Below are 18,913 nucleotides of genomic sequence, written 5' to 3' on the forward strand. Positions count from 1 at the left end.
CACTCTCATTAAGCACTAGTCACCATCATTAGTGGTATTAGCAAAAATTGGGCTAATCAAAGTTCAAAATTGGAAAACTAGGGTGTAACACTATGGGAACTCTCTCTTGCGCCCAAATTCATCGTATTCATTTCCATTGCTCAATTTGAGTAGTTTTCACTACATTCAATTCATTTTTAGTACATATGCTTGCATCTTATCACCTACATCATCTTGTAATCAATCTTTGCACCAAAACATTAGAGCTTAATCTTGTAAGAGAGTACAGACACTACCAAAGAGGCTTGTCACAAGGTCATGGTGGTAAGACCCTCTCATGGCATCAAACATTGGGAAGTTCATTAGGGAAGGATCACATATCCTCGGGCAAATCAAGCACAACACAAAGCAAAGCATGAATGCACAAAAAGCATAGTCCTAACCATGTCTAAAGCATAAGTGCATGAGATGACCATAGCTCACAGCATGGCATCCACACAAAATGCATCAAAGGCACATAAGCAAATCAAGAACCAAGCATCAAAGTGGCAAGAAGAAGAACAATGGTGACACCAAAGGAGCTGTCAAAGAGCCAAGAGTCAACTCAAAGAGCAAAGACTAAGAGCCAACAAGCATCCAACATTACAAAGACGAAAAATAACACGACATCGACATGAAGAATGAAAAAAGCAAGAAGGGATCTTCATCAAGCAAAAGCAAGGAGATCTCGAGATGGTAGCACTAAGCAACATCGAGCTACCACCACTACCCTAGCCATCTAGTATAAAAGAGGGGTCACCGTATGAGTGGACACCCATCTTATCATTTCATCTTGTTTGTTATGTGTATCTACCCGACCACGTTGAGAGTAGCGGGTTGAGCAACTAGGAGGGAGAATGATTATTGTAACCCTACTCTTACAAGAGACCTCTAGACCTCAAAGATATGTCAAGTCTCTATCAAGGGGGAGACCTCACTCTTAAGATGACCTCTAGGCCTCAAAGATAGGTCAACTCACCATCAAGGGGGGTGAAAATATGTTGTAACCTCGCAATTCCACCACCTTGAGAAGCCCAAATATTTGGCACCAAGGGGGGGTGTTGAGAAATCTGGTGCCAAAGAGCACAAGGAAGAGGTAGGGGGAGTGAGAATGAGTAGCCAAGAAAGTGTAAAGCATAGCATGCAACCACATGAGCAAAGGGATTTATCCCACATTGATGTACAATCCCAATGGTGTACAAGGGGGCCATTTCACGCAAATTTGAAATCATATAACTTGTACACATCTAAAGCCTCTTTATGAGTGCAAGTCCTAATCTTGTTACCTAATTGTGCTTGAGGCTATTGCACATACTCGTCATCATGAGTAAACTTAGATTACATCCACCTTAGATTAATCATGTTTAATTAGTATAAGATTAGGCTTGATTAGGTATATGTTTTGCTAGTAGAAGAGCTTGATCAAGAGTTTTAACATGGTATTAGAGCCTTCCCTCTCTCATTGAGCCTCTCATTAGTATTTCTCTTTAGTTTCATAAAGCACTAATCATAACCTTATCCTCTCATCTCCCTTGTGGTCAAAAATTTTTAAGCTAGATTCTCAGTGTGGAAGCCACCATTGGCTTTCATATTTTACAAGCCTCTTACCCACCACTCCTAGGCGACCCTATTTCCTAGAAGAATCAATGCAAAATGCTACTCACAACCTGAATTTGGTGCAACTTTCTCAGCTGGTTTTTTCCTCCATTCTTAACGTAGCCCTCAAATTGGCCTAAGCCCTTTGGTAGGCTTGTTACTTATCCTACAAGGACTATACAGCTCGAAGGTCACAACAACAAAACATGCATCGTCAAAAACCAGGCATGAAGAGGCACAAATCTGCCCGTTTTCTAAGGTTTGAGCTAGATTTTTTAGCATAAGCCACTTGTACTCATCAAGGGTAATAAAGCTATACTAAAATCCCCTTTAATGCTTGCATTTACAAGCTCAATTCTATCCTCCAAATTTTGTTGGCTCTAATCACTCTCATTAAGTAGTAATCACCATCATTAGTATAGTGTTAGTAGAAATTAGGCTAATCAAAGTTCAAATTTGGAAAATTAGGGTCTAACATTGTGGGAACTCTCTCTTGCACCCAAATTCATCATATTCATTTCCATTGCTGCATCAGTTCATTTTTAGTACATAAGCTTGCATCTTATCACCTCCATAATCTTGTAATTAGTCATTGCACGAAACATTAAAGCTTAATCTTGTAAAGAGTACAGACACTACCAAAGAGACTTGTCACAAGCTCATGTGGTAAGACCCTCTCACGTTATCACACATTGGGAAGTTCATTAGGGAGGAAGGATCATATATCCTCGGGCAAATCAAGCACAACACAAAGCAAAGCATGAATGCTTAAAAAGCACAGTCCTAAGCATGTCTAAAGCACAAGTGCATGAGATGACCATAGCTCACAGCATGGCATCCACACACTAAATGCATCAAAGGCACATAAACAAATCAAGAAGCAAGCATCAATGGCAAGAAGAAGAACGATGGTCATACCAAGGGAGTTGTCAAAGAGCCAAGAGTCAAGCCAAAGAGCGAAGACTAAGAGCCAACAAGCATCCAACATTACAAAGATAAAAAAGAACACGACATCGACATGAAGAATGAAGAAAGCAACAAGGTATCTTCATTAAGCACAAGCAAGGAGATCTTGAGATGATAGCACTAAGCAACATTGAGCTACCACCACTACCCAAGCCATCTATTGTAAAAGAGGGGTCACCATATGAGTAGACACCCATCTTATCATTTCATCTTGTTTGTTATGTGTATCTACCCAACCATGTGAGAGTAGCCAATTGAACACCCAGGGGGGGTAATGATTGTTGTAACCCTACTCTTAGAAGAGACCTCTAGACCTCAAGGATAGATCATGTCTCTATCAAGGGGGGGACCTCACTCTTAGAGATAACCTCTAGGCCTGAAAATAGGTCAAGTCACCATTAAGGGGGGCAGGGGGGGGAATATGTTATAACCTCGCATCCGACCACCTTGAGTAGCCCAAAGATTTGGCACGAAGGGGGGGGTGTTGAGAAATGTGGTGCCAGAGAGCATAAGGAAGAGGTAGGGAGTGAGAATGAGTAGCCAAGAAAGTGTAAAGCATAGCATGCAACCACATGAGTAAAGGGATTTACCCCACATTGATGTACAAACCCAAGGGTCTACCTCCTCATATAAAAGGGGGCCGTTTCAAGTAATGAAATCATATCACTCTTGCACACATCTAAAGCCTCTTTATGAGTACAACTCCTAATCTTTTTACCTAATTGTGCTTGAGTCTATTGTGCATAATATTCATCATTTGAGTAAACTTAGATTACATCCACCTTAGATTAATCATGTTTAATTAGTATAAGATTAGGCTTGATTAGGTAGATGTTTTACTGGTAGGAGAGCTTGATCAAGAGTTTTAACATGGTATTAGAGCCTTTCCTCTCTCATTGAGCTTCTCATTAGTATCTCTCTTTAGTTTCATAAGGCACTAATCATAACCTTATCCTCTCATCTCTGTTGTGGTCAAAATTTTTCAAGCTAGATTCTCAGTGTATTGGCTCTCATATTTTAGGAGCCTCTTACCCACACTCCTAGGAGACCCTTTTTCTTAGAAGAATCAACGCGAGAAACGCTACTCAATCACAGAGCTTGAATTTGGTGCAACTTGCTTAGCTAGTCCTTTTCTCCATTCTCAACGTAACCTTCAAATTGGCCTAAGCCCTTTGGTAGGCTTGTTGCTTACCCTACAAGGACTCTACAGCTTGAAGGTCACAACAAACAATACACACATCGTCAAAAACCAAGCAAAAAACCAGTCGTTAGAAAAAGAGACACAAATCCACCCATTTTCTGAGGTTTGAGCAAAATTTTTAGTATAAGCCACTTGTACTCATAAGGGGTAATAAAGCTATACTAAAATCCCCTTCAATGCTTGCATCTACAAGCTCAATTCCATCCTCCACATTTTGTTAGCTCTAATCACCCTCATTAAGCACTAATCACCATCATCAGTGTAGTAGTAGCAGAAATTGGGCTAATCAAAGTTCAGAATTGGAAAAATAGGGTGTAACACTATGGTAACTCTCTCTTGCACCTAAATTCATCGTATTCATTTGAGAGGTTTTCACTACATTGAGTTCATTTTTAGTACATAAGCTTGCATCTTATCGCTGCTTCATCTTATTAATCAGTCATTACACGAAACATTAGAGCTGAATTTTGTAAGGCAATACAGACACTACCATAGATACTTGTCATCACAAGATCATGTTGCTAAGACCCTCTCATGGCATCAAACATTGGAAAGTTCATTAGGGAAGGGATACATATCCTAGGGCAAATCAAGCACAACACAAAGCAAAGCATGAATGCACAAAACACAGTGCTAAGCATGTCTAAAGCATAAGTGCATGTGATGACCATAGCTCACAGCATGGCATCCACAAAGGCACATAAGGAAATAAGGAACCTAGAATCAAGTGGTAAAAGAAGAACGATGGTCACACCAAAGGAGCTGTCAAAGGCAAAAAGTGAAGACCAAGAGCCAACAAGCATCCAACATTGCAAATAACAAAAAGAACACGACGACATCGACATGAAAAACAAAGAAAGTAACAAGGGATCTTCATCAAGCAAAAGCAAGGAGAACTTGAGATGGCAGCACTAAGCAACATCGAGCTACCACATTTAACCTAGCCATCTATTGTAAAAGAGGGGTCACCGTATGAGTGGACACCCATCTTATCATTTCATCTTGTTTTCTATGTGTATCTACCCGACCACCTAAGAGTAGCCAATTGAGCAACCATGGGGGGAATGACTGTTGTAACCCCACTCTTAGAAGAGACCTCTAGACCTTAAACATAAGTCAAGACTCTATCAAAGGGGGGACCTCACTCCTAGAGATGACCTCTAGGCCTCAAAGATAGGTCAAGTCACCATCAAGGGGGGGTGAAAATATGTTGTAACTATGAGACCCCTCTACCCCCTCCATGCACCGGATTCCTAGTTGGTAGCAAATAGCGGAAGTAGCTTCCTCTTGCGCGGGGCAAGGTTTCCCACTCCTCGGGACCTCGCCCATGAATGTCCGGACACGAGACTAATCTGGTGGTCATTCCGAAACCGAAACCAGGAAAATTTCCCTTGCTTGGAAAACGGGGACGATTCCACCTTTTTTATTTTCTTAACGAATTTTCTAACAAGGTCAAGAGACTAAACTAACCTTCACCTGATTAAACCAGATAGAAGGAAAACTATTACAGACTTAACTTGAAGAAATCAACGCTTTTTTTCTAACTGAAATTAGGCACAGGCCGTTGATCTATTCATTTGAGAAAGTCTTCAAGTTTTTATTTAACTACTCAAGTTCTAAGCGTATTCCTATTATTTTAATTTTAATATTAAAACTCCACTGATTCCAGCCTAACCCCATCGGCCCATGGGTTAGCCACCACCCAACCACTGGAATCGGTAGAACTAGATAATTACTCACCCACCCATAATTGAATGCCTTTCTTAACTTTTGCTTTCGAATACAAATACACACACACACACACACTCCTCTTTAAAACTTTAACTTATAAAATAATCCCTTGACAAACAGTTATTGGTTACAGATGTCATAACTCAAAATTTCCATCCAGTCCCTTGTTTCTCAAGTATCACTCTGGACTCCCCGTTGAGACCAGCTGGTCAGCACCAACGAGATCCAGTAACAATTTACAATAATCATTTGTCCATCATACAATCTTCCACGACATACGCATCGGTGTCCTAGGCACCGCGAGCCCGTGCATCGCCTGGTCAGAACCCTCCAGGATCCTCCTTAGGTGTCCTGGCACTTCACTCAAGGAACCACTTCGTCGGCCCTTGTCCATCGTATCAGAAGCGCACCATTTTAACCGTACCGAGGTAGACTTTACTGCGTGAGCTATCCTTTGAACACTCCCCACCGCGAGCTATTACAACCAAAATTCCCTTAGAAAAACATATACCAAATTCTCCCTCTAGCATTCTGGCATAAGAGTCCTTTAAAAAAATAGGGTTTCTATGCAAGTTTTCAATTTGATTTTCTTTTGAATAATACAATGAGTATATCTTAAATCAGTATCCCCAAAACTTTTTGATTGTAATTCTGAACTCCATAACAGAATTCCTCGAATTTTGTAACCTTGATCCATAGATCAATTCGAAGGGTCTCAAACTTAGTTCCAAATTTGGTGGGAGATTTGAGTGTATTCTTCTAAACTGGTCACATTTTCTTTCCTCGAAAACTGACGAAAGAGTTTGGTCTTGGTCATAGTCTAATTCAGGGTTCGATTCTGATAAGATTTTTCCTGAACTATCTTTCTCGAAAAGGGGTGATATTTCAGTTACTATTTTACTGAATTTCATTCATTGAATATTCACTTAACTTATTTCTAAATTAATTACAAATTTCGATGAAGAATAAATTAATCATTTATCTGAACATTTCGACTTCGATAGATTTTTTGAATTTTCTCTTTACAATCCGAGTGAATATAAAATGATAGAAATTTCTCTCTCAGAGTATTTACTTATTCATTTATCAAATACTCATAGAAATTAAACATAGAATTAAAGAGAATTCTAATTTTGATATAAAAATTCTTTATGCATCTATTTATGCATAAAAATCAACCTGTGTGGCTATTCCCCCCACCACCTCATACTTGAGATAGCTTCAGAGAGTCTGGGTGTGTGAGCGGGAGAGCCTCCCTTTGTCAATACTGTGATCCCGCTTGATCGGGAGTTTGTAGCCCACTGGGCAATTCTGTTGATAACTAATGGAAGGATCTTTTTGTGGGAAAAAAACACTTTTATATACAAGAAAATCCTTTTATGCATCTATTTATGCATAAAATCAAATTTAATAGGAATAACACTTTTAAAATAAAAAGAATTTCTTTATGCATCTATTTATGCATGAAAATCAAATTTTATAGGAATAACGCTTTTATAATTTAAAAAAATTTCTTTATGCATCTTTCTATGCATAGAAATAAAATTCAATGAAAATAACACTTTTATAATAAAAAAATTTCTATTATGCATCTTTCTATGCATAGAAATTAATTTTAATAATTAATATCAGTGATATCCATGCATATTCATAGGTGAATATGTACATGGAGTAATTTAGAATATTTCTTTTAGAATGCACAAACGGCGGGAATTACTCTTTTGGAATAACACAAAAATAAACTTTCTTTTTCAAAAAATTCTAGAAAATTTTGCCATAACTTCCTTTGTATGGCTGACCATTTCTCATTTTTAACATTCTATTTTCAATTTAAATTAACCCCAATTAGATGTAAAGGACTCTAATCTACATAATTTTTAATTTTTAAGAGAGTAAACAATAAGAAAAGTTTAATTAATCTTTTTGTTAAATATTCTAGGATAAAGAAAGGCTGAATTGTAAAGAAGAGAAGGGGGTGGCCTTTTCATCAAGGCATAGCATTAGAAGTTACTTCAATTAACTAAAAAATAAGAAAATCAAGAAAACCATAGATTTAAAATTAAAAAGTAAGAAAATTTAGCTTACATGGAGTTGTAAGCTTTCCTTTGGCTTGAGGGATTGAGGGTTCTACTCTTGTTTTGAAGCAAGAGTGGCCACCAATTACTTTGGAGAGGATTAAGCCAAAAACAATTGAATTATCAAGAAAATTCAATGTAATTGGCTCTGGGTAGGAGTAGAGTAACAGTGTATAAACACTATTAAGCTTTTGCAAAGGGGGAGGCTTCTATTTATAGAAAAAAGTGAGCCTCAACCAAGCAAATTGATTCTAGAATTTTTCAGATTAGTTTGGTCAATTTTTGACCATTTTTGGGTCAGTTCAGCTTACTTTTTAAAACTAGACTTGAAATAGGAGAGAGGAGAGATGAAATATCTCATTTTATTGATTTAAAATTAGGGAGTAATGATGAGAAAAAAGGCACCTCCTTCATGAGGGGGAATCCCCACTCTGAGAGGTATCAAAATTTAATTTTTTAAATGTTTTCTTTGGTCCTTAGTCCACTCTTCATCTTATGTGAGTATTTACTCATTTTTTGGGGGGGGGGTTATTCTTCAATTTATCTCCTCCCTACATTTGGATTAATCTTATTGGTCCCTTAGAACCTTAATCCGAAATTTTTAGAAATTCTGGACCCTTAGGCTAAGGTCTTTTTGAGCAGATTATAATTTATTTCTAATGCACCTTAGGAATTTCTTTTTAAACTTATGTTTTTGGGGAATTTATTTTAATAAGAGAATAATTTTCCATCCAAAGATATCTAAAAACTGAATTACCTCTCTCTAGAATATTTTCTCTCTCTAGGTTAAAACAGGTAGAAACAAGATCTTTTATTATTCTGAAAAGGGGATTGATTACAGGGGAAGAAACTGGACATCTTGAGGGACTGGAAAGGAATCTTACATCCTCTTCCACTTGAAAAACGTGAGATGTCCTCATCTCGCAAACTGGGGGTAATCCCTGCATCAGTTTGGCTTCTTTCTCCCAACTGGCATCTTCAAAAGGATAGAACTTGTATTTGACTAATAATTCTCTTAGAATTCTGTTCCTGAGAACCTTCTCTCAAACATCAAGGATTTCTTCAGGTTGGAGATCCATCAACCCTTGGGTTGAAGAAGTTAAGAGTTCATCATTAAGCACATGATTCGGGCTCAGTACATACTTTTTAAGTAGGCTAACACGAAATATATTATGTACTTTGAGATGAGGATGCAGAAGAAGTTCATAGGCTAAGTCACCTACTTTCTTTGTAATCAGATATGGCCCACAGTATTTGGGAATAACTTCTTGTACTTCCCAAGAGATAGAGAACTTCTTTTGGGACGTACTCGAATGAAGACCATATCTACTTCTTTGAATTTTCTGTCTGACCTCTTCTTATCTGCATACTGCTTCTGTCTATCCTAGGCAGCTTTTATATCCTTGCGGATTGACTGCATCTGTTGCTCCATGTCGTCAAGCATCTGTCTGGACACATCTCGACCCTAATCAATGGGTCGGACCAAGTTAATGGTGTTAGGCAGTCTTGTCCATATAGAGCTTTGAAAGGACTCATCCTGATACTTCGGTGATAAGAGGCATTGTAGGCAAATTCGACTAGGTGCAGATAGCTTAGCCATTTCTTGGGTTCCCTGCCACAGCATGACCGAAGTATATCTTCGATTACTTGGTTTACCCTTTCTGTTTGACCCCATCAGTCTCGGGCTGGTAAGCTGTGCTGAGATCCAAGAAAGTTCCTACTGCTTCGAAGAATGCAGTCCAGAATCTTGACGTGAACTTGGGATCTCGATCACTTACTATTCTCCTAGGTAGGCCATGCAATCTGAAGATTTCCTCAAGGAACACTTTGGCCACATCCACTGCAGTGTAGGTTTCTTTTACTGGAATAATCAAATGGGCAACTTTGGTTAATTTATCAACTACCACGAAGATGGAGTTGTAACCTGATTGCACTGAAGGTAGTCCAGTAATAAAATCCATACTGATACATTCCCACTTCATCTGGGGGATGTCTAATGGATGTAACTTCCCAGGCATTTTTACTCTCTCAGCTTTGACTTTCTGACATACCAGGCATTGACGTACATGATTAAGTACATCTTTTTTTTAGTCCAGGCCAAAAGAAGCTTTTCTTTACAGACATGTAGGTCTTGATGAAACCTAGATGTTCTGCTATAAGGTTGTCATGGGCTTCATTCAGAATTTGACCCTTAGTTCCCTCATCATTGGGAATGCATAGCCTGCTATTATAATACATAATTCCATCATCCAGGCTGTACCCTTGAGCTCGGTTCAACTCCTGAGGAGTTTTGCTTTCCTGCATAAGTAGGGTAGCAATAGGGCCAAAGAATCTATCCTGCATGATCTTCTCTCTTGCTTCATTAATCAATGGATTTGACACCACTGTGATTGCAAGCAAGGAGGCTTTTCTGCTGAGGGCATCTGCTACCATATTTTCTTTGCCTGGGCGGTACTTGATTTCAAAACCAAATTCCTACAGGGTCTGCATCCACCTTCTTTGGCGCATGTTGAGATCCTTCAGAGTGAAAATCCACTTTAAGCTCTGATGATCTGTCACATCAAAGTGAATCTTTGACCCAGTAGGTAATGTCTCCATAACTTCAGGGCATATACTACTGAAAGTAGCTCTGGGTCGTGGGGGACAACATAATTTCTCTCATGCGTTCTGAGTTTTCAGGATTCATAGGCCACTGCATGACCTTCCTGCATGAGCGCACCTCCCAGGGCAAAACCACTGGCATCAATTACTACCTCAAAGGGTAGAGAGAAATCTGGCAACTTCAGAACGGGATTGGTTCTTTGGTTCAGGCCAATCTATGACTGCTTGGACTTTTGTAGAATCTGGAGAAATTTCGTCTTTGGATATACCAGGAAGCCCAAGTATTCAACATGGTCGGCAGAGAAAGTGCATTTGCTCTTTTTTACAAAGAGTTGGTGCTTCCTTAGAATCTCAAGAACTTTACGGACGTGAGCTTCATGGTGGTCAGCTACATTCTTTGAGTAAATTAGAATATCATCAAAGAAAACAAGAACAAAATCATCCAAGTATCTGAGAATGTCCTGCATTAGGCGATTGAATGTAGCTAGGGCATTTTTCAATCCAAACGGCATGACTGTAAATTCATAGTGCCCATAGCAATTATTGATGGTTGTCTTCGGGATTTCTTGCTCATTAATCGTGATCTGGTAATACCCTGATTTGAGATCTATCTTTATGAAGATCTCGGCTCCACTTAGCCTGTCCAAAAGCTCATCAATTCTGGGGATCGGATACTTATTCTTAACTGTCAGCTGATTGAGACCTCTGTAATCCACACAGAGTCTTAGCGTTCCATCCTTCTTTTTCTGAAAGAGAATTGGCTCACCCCAAGGTGAAACACTGGGTCTTACAAACCCTTGTTCTAATAGCTGCCTAAGCTGTTCCTTGAGTTCAATGGCTTCAGGGATTGGCATTCTGTACGTGCACTGGGCTACTCGCTGAACTCCGGGGGTCAATTCTATCACATGATCTACTTCCCAAATCGGAGGCATCTCTGTTAGCTCTGCAGGGAATAAATCATCATACTCACTTAACCATTCTGGTTCTTTAGCTTTTAACTTTGAGTCTACTGGATTCATTTTGACAACATAAATGAGTTGCCTCTTTCTAAGTCCTTTCAGTAACTTAGAAGCTTTTACTAATTGCAAAACTGGGGATCCGAAAATTCCAGTTCCTTGAACTTTGTTCCCATGAAGGTCACGGAAGGAAATGGTTCCATTATGACAGTGAATGTCAGCTTGATTTGAGTGGAGCCAATCCATTCCAAGGATTCAGTTGAAAACTCCCAAAGGTAACAGTCAGTTACATTCCCATCTAGATTAAACTGAATACGATCTGTCTCATTGGGTGAGTGAAAAAAATCTTCCCACTGGCCAATTCAACTTGCATAGGTTTCCCTGATTTCTGTTCTAAGACTAGCTTACGCAAGCATCCTGGGGAAATAAATGAATGAGTACTGCCTGAATCAATCAAAAGCTTAAATGGCTTACCCTTATACTCAGTTGGAGTATGGATGATAGAGAATTGACGATTTGGCCCTTGGTTCTCAATTGCGGCATAAATCTGACCTCTTTCCTCTTCCACTACTCCTATCGTAACTGCTCTGGGATGGAACTCTTTCTCTTTGGTTACCCCATTCTGTGAGGGAATTCTGAGATTACTCTGAACAAAGGTAGATGGCTGAGCTGGATTCCTCCTGGGATTGCAATGATTTTGTCGAGACGGACCCTGACTGATACGAAGGGGCTGGTCTTTGCACTCTGAGTCCTTGACTTCCCTGTCCTCTTGACATGGCAGGAGTCGGGCAGTCTTTAAGCTGGTGACCGAAACCCTGACATCCAAAACACCTGTTCTGCCTCTTTGGGGGTGGAAAGTTTGAAGCACTTCCCGGGGTTTGGAACCTTTTAAAGTTTGAGGGTGTAGGCTTTGGCGGGACCTTAACAATAAATGCCTTGGCAAAGTCCTTTGCCATTCTGACAGCTTTTGCCATTGAGACTGGTTTGGCATTTTTCACTAAAGTATCCAATGGCTCGTTCATCCCTCGAATGAATCTGGCCATCAGCTGCTCTTCATCCAAAAGTGGAGCATATTTGAGGAGAAGAAGGACAAATGCCTGATGGTATTCTTCAATTGTCCGGCTATCCTGCTTCAATTCCAAGAACTCATTCATTTTGGTTTCCAGGAAACCCGGAGGACAAAACCTATTCCTGAGGTAAGCTTTAAGATCTGACCAGGTCTGGGTATTTCGATCGAGACGGTTTGTCTCGCAATGGTTCCTCCATGCGACCCTGGCCGTTTCCACAATTTTTAATCTGGCGAGAGCCATCTTTCTCCTCTCACTATATAACCGGTTACATCAAAGTACTCTTCCGTTGCCTCGATCCATTTTTCCACTGTTTCTCCTAACTGTTCCCCTTCACCCTTGAATGGACCAGGTTGGGATCAGTGCAGGGCTTTACGAATGTCCAGATCTAACTCTTCAATATCGGTAAGAGGATCCAGCTGCCTAGCACGGGCCACGCGCCTCATGATTATGACAAAATAAGATTTTTGTCAACTTAACTTTGTTATCAGATTTATGACTATTTAATTTTTGAGATTTATTTCTTAAACAAATAAATATTCCATAATAATTCTTAAAAACAAGATTCACTCTGGTAATTTTATCAACCAATATTCACAACCACGAAATCAATTTGGAATCTTTTGCAAAACATCATTTATTATCAAAAGTTTTTGATATATACATAGAGCGTCTTGGCTCCAAAAGTCACTGCCTCAATCGCGTACGCATAAAAAGGCGATATTGCGATGGGGACATGCTATGATATACATGATTCATCACTGATAATGGTGCTGTAATTCTGCTCCTAGGAATAAAGCGGCTCAGAAGTCTAAAAATACGGCAAGAAATTCTAAAATTTCGGGGTGAATGATTGTAGAGTTGGACATAATGAATAACTCCTAGCCTTAACAAGATCATGGCTAGCGAGATATTCTGCTTGAGTCTTTGACGCTGATTGGTATTAACGTTAATACATCGCCCTCTAAAGAACCACATGTGTAGACGTCGCTCTACTGGATCAGGAAAGTATAGATCCTCAAAGTGACGAGCGAGCCTCACTCTGCTTTCTCGGGTTGTAGCGGAGTTGATGAGATTTTCGAAGGCAAAGGCGATCATATCCTAACTCTGGGAGAGTCCAGGAATGCTAGACAGATTTGGGGTATCCATCTAAAAATCCAGTTCAGTTTATGAGTTTTCAATTCATGAATTCATTTCAAACATAATCTTAGCAAGTGAAAACATTATTTCCCAGATTTACTTTAAAATTTTAGGCAATTTCTGCTGTTGTTTCATAAGTTTACAACAGTGCTCTAATACCAGCTGTGAGACCCCTTTGCCCCCTCCGTGCACTGATGAATTCCCGATTGGTAGCACAGCAGAAGTAGCTTCCTCTTGCGCGGGGCAGGGTTTCCCACTCGGGGCCTCGCTCGCCCACGAATGTCCGGACACGAGACTAATCTGGTGGTCATTTCGAAACCGAAACCGGGAAAATTTCCCTTGCCCGAAAAACGAGGACGATTCCACTTTTTTTATTTTCTTAAAAACGAGTTTTCTAACGGGGTCAAGAGACTAAACTATCCTTCACCTGATTAAACCAGATAGAAGGAAAACTATCCTTCTAAACCAGATAGAAGGAAAACTATTACAGACTTAACTTGAAGAAATCAACAAATTTTCCTAACTGAAATCAGGCACAGCCGTTGATCTATCATTTGAGAAAGTCTTCCGGTTTTTATTTAACTACTCGAGTTCTAAGCATATTCCTATTATTTCAATTTTAATATTAAAACTCCACTGATTCCAGCCTAACCCCATCCGGCCCATGGGTTAGCCCCACATCACCCAACCACTGGAACCGGTAGAACCAGACTGTTACTCACTCATCCATAATTGAATGCCTTTCTTAACTTTTGCTTTCGAATACAGATACACACACACTCCTCTTTAAAACTTTAACTTATAAAACAATTCATTGACAAACAGTTATTGGTTACATATGTCATAACTCAAAATTTTCATCCAGTCCCTTGTTTCTTAAAAAAAAAAATCACTCTGGACTCTCTGTTTGAGACCAGCTGGTCAGATCCAGTAACAATTTACAATAATCATTTGTCCATCATACAGTCTTCCACGACATACGCATGGGTGTCCTAGGCACCGCGAGCTTGTGCATCACCTGGTCAGAACTCTCTAGGATCCTCCTTAGGTGTCCTGGCACTTCACTCAGGGACCGCTTCATCGGCCCTCGTCTATCGTATCGGAAGCGCACCATTTTAACCGTACTGAGGCTGGTCAAGGCTTTGCCGTGTGAGCTATCCTTTGAACACTCCCCACCACCGCGAGCTGTTACAACCCAACTTCCCTTAGAAAAACATATACCAAATGCTCCCTCAGCATTCTGGCGTAAGACAATCCTTTAAGAAAACAGGGTTTCTATGCAAGTTTTCAGTTCGATTTTCTTTTGAATACAATGAGTATATCTTAAATCAGTATCCCCAAAAACTTCTTGATCGTAATTCTGAATTCCATAATAGAATTCCTCGAATTTTGTAACCTTGATCCACAGTTCAATTCGAAGGGTCTCAAACTTAGTTTCGAATTTGGCGGGAGATTTGAGTGTATTCTTCTAAACTGGTCACATTTTCTTTCCTCGAAACTGACGAAAGAGTTTGGTCTTGGTCATAGTCTAATTCGGGGTTCGAGTCTCATAAGATTTTTCCTGAACTATCTTTCTCGAAAAGGGGTGATATTTCAGTTACTATTTTACTGAATTTCATTCATTGAATATTCACTTAACTGATTTCTAAATTAATTACGAATTTTGATGAAGAATAAATTAATCATTTATCTAAATATTTTGACTTCGATAGATTTTTTGAATTTTCTCTTTACAATCCGAGTGAATATAAAACAATAGAAATTTCTCTCTCAGAGTATTTACTTATTCATTTATCAAATACTCATAGAAATTAAACATAGAATTAAAGAGAATTCTAATTTTGATATAAAAATTCTTTATGCATCTATTTATGCATAAAAATCAACGTCAATGGGAATAACACTTTTATATACAAGAAAATCCTTTTATGCATCTATTTATGCATAAAATCAAATTTAATAGGAATAACACTTTTAAAATAAAAAGAATTTCTTTATGCATCTATTTATGCATAAAAATTAATTTTTATAGAAATAACGCTTTTATAATTTAAAAAAATTTCTTTATGCATCTTTCTATGCATAGAAATTAAATTCAATGAAAATAACACTTTTATAATTAAAAAAATTCTATTATGCATCTTTCTATGCATAGAAATTAATTTTAATAATTAATATCAGTGATATCCATGCATATTCATAGGTGAATATGTACATGGAGTAATTTAGAATATTTCTTTTCGAATGCACAAACGATGGGAATTACTCTTTTGGAATAACATAAAAATAAACTTTCTTTTCCACAAAATTCTATAAAATTTTACCATAACCTCCTGTGTATGGCTGACCATTTCTTATTTTTAACATTCTATTTTCAATTTAAATTAACCCCAATTAGATGTAAAGAACTCTAATCTACATAATTTTCAATTTCCAAGAGAGTGAACAATAAGAAAAGTTTAATTAATCTTTTTATTAAACATTCTAGGATAAAGAAAGGCTGAATTATAAAGAAGAGAAGGGGGTAGCCTTTTCATCAAGGCATAGCATTAGAAGTTACTTCAATCAACTAAAAAACAAGAAAATCAAGAAAACCATAGATTTAAAATTAAAAAGTAAGAAAATTTAGCTTACATGGAGTTGTAAGCTTTCCTTTGTCTTGAGGGATTGAGGGTTCTACTCTTGTTTGAAGCAAGAGTGGCCACCAATTACTTTGGAGAGGATTAAGCCAAAAACAATTGAATTATCAAGAAAATTCAATGTAATTGGCTCTGGGTAGGAGTAGAGTAACAGTGCATAAACACTATTAAGCTTTTACAAAGGGGGAGGCTTCTATTTATAGGAAAAAGTGAGCCTCAAACCAAGCAAACTGATTCTAGAATTTTCCAGATTAGTTTGGTCAATTTTTGATCATTTTTGGGTCAGTTCAGCTTACTTTTTGGAACTAGACTTGAAATAGGAAAGAGGAGAGATGAAATATCTCATTTTATTGATTTAAAATTAGGGAGTAATGATGAGAAAAAAGGCACCTCCTTCATGAGGGGGAATCCCCACTCTGAGGTGTCAAAATTTAATTTTTTAAATGTTTTCTTTGGTCCTTAGTCCACTCTTCATCTTATTTGAGTATTTACTTATTTTTGGGGGATTTTTCTTTTATTCTTCAATTTATCTCCTCCCTACATTTGGATTAATCTTATTGGTCCCTCAGAACCTTAATCCAAAATTTTCAGAATATCTGGACCCTTAGGCTAAGGTCTTTTGAGCAGATTATAATTTATTTCTAATGCACCTTAGGAATTTCTTTTTAAACTTCTGTTTCGGGGGAATCTATTTTAATAAGAAAGGATATTTTTCCATCCAAAGATATCTAAAAGCTGAATTATCTAAAAACTGAATTACCTCTCTCTAGGTCAAAACAGGTAGAAACAAGATCTTTTATTATTCTGAAAAGGGGATTGATTACAGTGGCACTAAGGGGGGGGTGTTGAGAAATGTGGTTCCAAAGAGCACAAGGAAGGGGTAGGGAGTGAGAATGAGTAGCTAAGAAAGTGTAAAGCATAGCATGCAGCCACATGAGCAAAGGGATTTATCCCACATTGATGTACAATCCCAAAAGGGTGTACCTCCTCATATAAAAGGGGGATATTTCAAACAATGAAATCATATCACTTGCACACATCTAAAGCCTCTTTATGAGTACAAGTCCTAATCTTGTTACCTAATCGTGGTTGAGTCTATTGCACATACTCATCATCGTGAGTAAACTTAGATTACATCCACCTTAGATTAATCATGCTTAATTAGTATAAGATTAGGCTCGATTAGGTAGATGTTTTGCTAGTAGGAGAGCTTGATCAAGAGTTTTAACATGGTATCAGAGCCTTCCCTCTCTCCTTGAGCTTCTCATTACTATCTCTCTTCAGTTTCATAAGGCACTAATCATAACCTTATCCTCTCATCTCCCTTGTGGTCAAAATTTTTCAAGCTAGATTCTCAGTGTGAAAGCCACCATTGGCTCTTATATTTTAGGAGCCTCTTACTGACCACTCCTAGAGCTGACATTATTTCTAGGAAGAATCGACCCTATTTCCCAGAAGAATCGACACCCGAAACGCTGCTCACAGCCCAAATCAGATGCAACTTACTTAGTTGGTCTTTTCCTCCATTCTCACCGTAGCCTCGAAATTGGACTAAGCCCTTTGGTAGGCTTGTTGCTCACCTTACAACGACTCCACAGCTCAAAGTTCATAACAAACAATACATGCATCGTTGAAAACCAAGCAAAAACAAGTAGAAGAGGTGGAAATCTGCTTGTTTTTTTGAGGTTTAAGCTAGATTTTTTAGCATAAGCCACTTGTACTCATCAAGGGTAATAAAGCTATACTAAAATCCCCTTTAATGCTTGCATCTACAAGCTCAATTCCATCCTCCACATTCTGTTAGATCTACTCACCCTGATTAAGCACTAATCATCATCATCATTAGTGTAGTATTAGTAGAAATTAGGCTAATCAAAGTTCAAAATTGGAAAAGTAGGGTGTAAATCCACTGTGGGAACTCTCCCTTGCATCCGAAATCATTGTCTTCATTTCCATTGCTCAATTTGAGCGGTTTTCACTACATTTATTTCATTTTTAGTACATAAGCTTGCATCTTATCACCTACATCATCTTGTAATCAGCCATTGCACAAAACATTAGAGCTTAATCTTGTAAGAGAGTACAGACACTACCATTGAGACTTGTCACAAGCTCATGGTGGTAAGACCCTCTCATGGCATCAAACATTGGGAAGTTCATTAAGGAGGGGTCACATATCCTTGGACAAATCAAGCACAACACAAAGCAAAGCACGAATGCATAAAGCACAATCTTAAGCATGTCTAAAGCACAAGTGCATGAGATGACCATAGCTCACAGCATGGCATCCACACTAAATGCATCAAAGGCACATAAGGAAATCAAGAACCAAGCATCAAGTGGCAACAAGAAGAATGATGGTCACACCAAAGGAGTTGTCAAAGAGCCTAGAGTCAAGCCAAAGAGCAAAGAGCAAGAGCCAACAAGCATCCAACATTGTAAAGAAGAAAAAGGACACGACATCGACATGAAGAACAAAGAAAGCAAAAAGGGATCTTCATCAAGAATATATATATATATATATATATATATATATAGACATATGTATGTATGTATACATATATACATACATACATACATACTTATATATATATATATACATACATACATACATATGTCTATATATATATATATATATATATATATATATATATATATATATATATATATATATATATATATAGACATATGTATGTATATATACATATATACATACATACATACATACATACTTATATATATATATATATATATATATATATATATATATATATATATATATATATATATATATATATATGGATATATATATATATACATACACACCACACGTGTGCGTGTGCGTGTGTGCGTGCGTGTGTGTATGTATATATACATATGTATCTAAGTGGAATGGGAAATTTGAAAGCATTTGGATCAAATC

The sequence above is a fragment of the Cibotium barometz genome, chromosome 17, assembly GCF_041138505.1.
Source record: "Cibotium barometz isolate CiBa-2024 chromosome 17, ASM4113850v1, whole genome shotgun sequence".
NCBI lineage: Eukaryota > Viridiplantae > Streptophyta > Polypodiopsida > Cyatheales > Cibotiaceae > Cibotium > Cibotium barometz.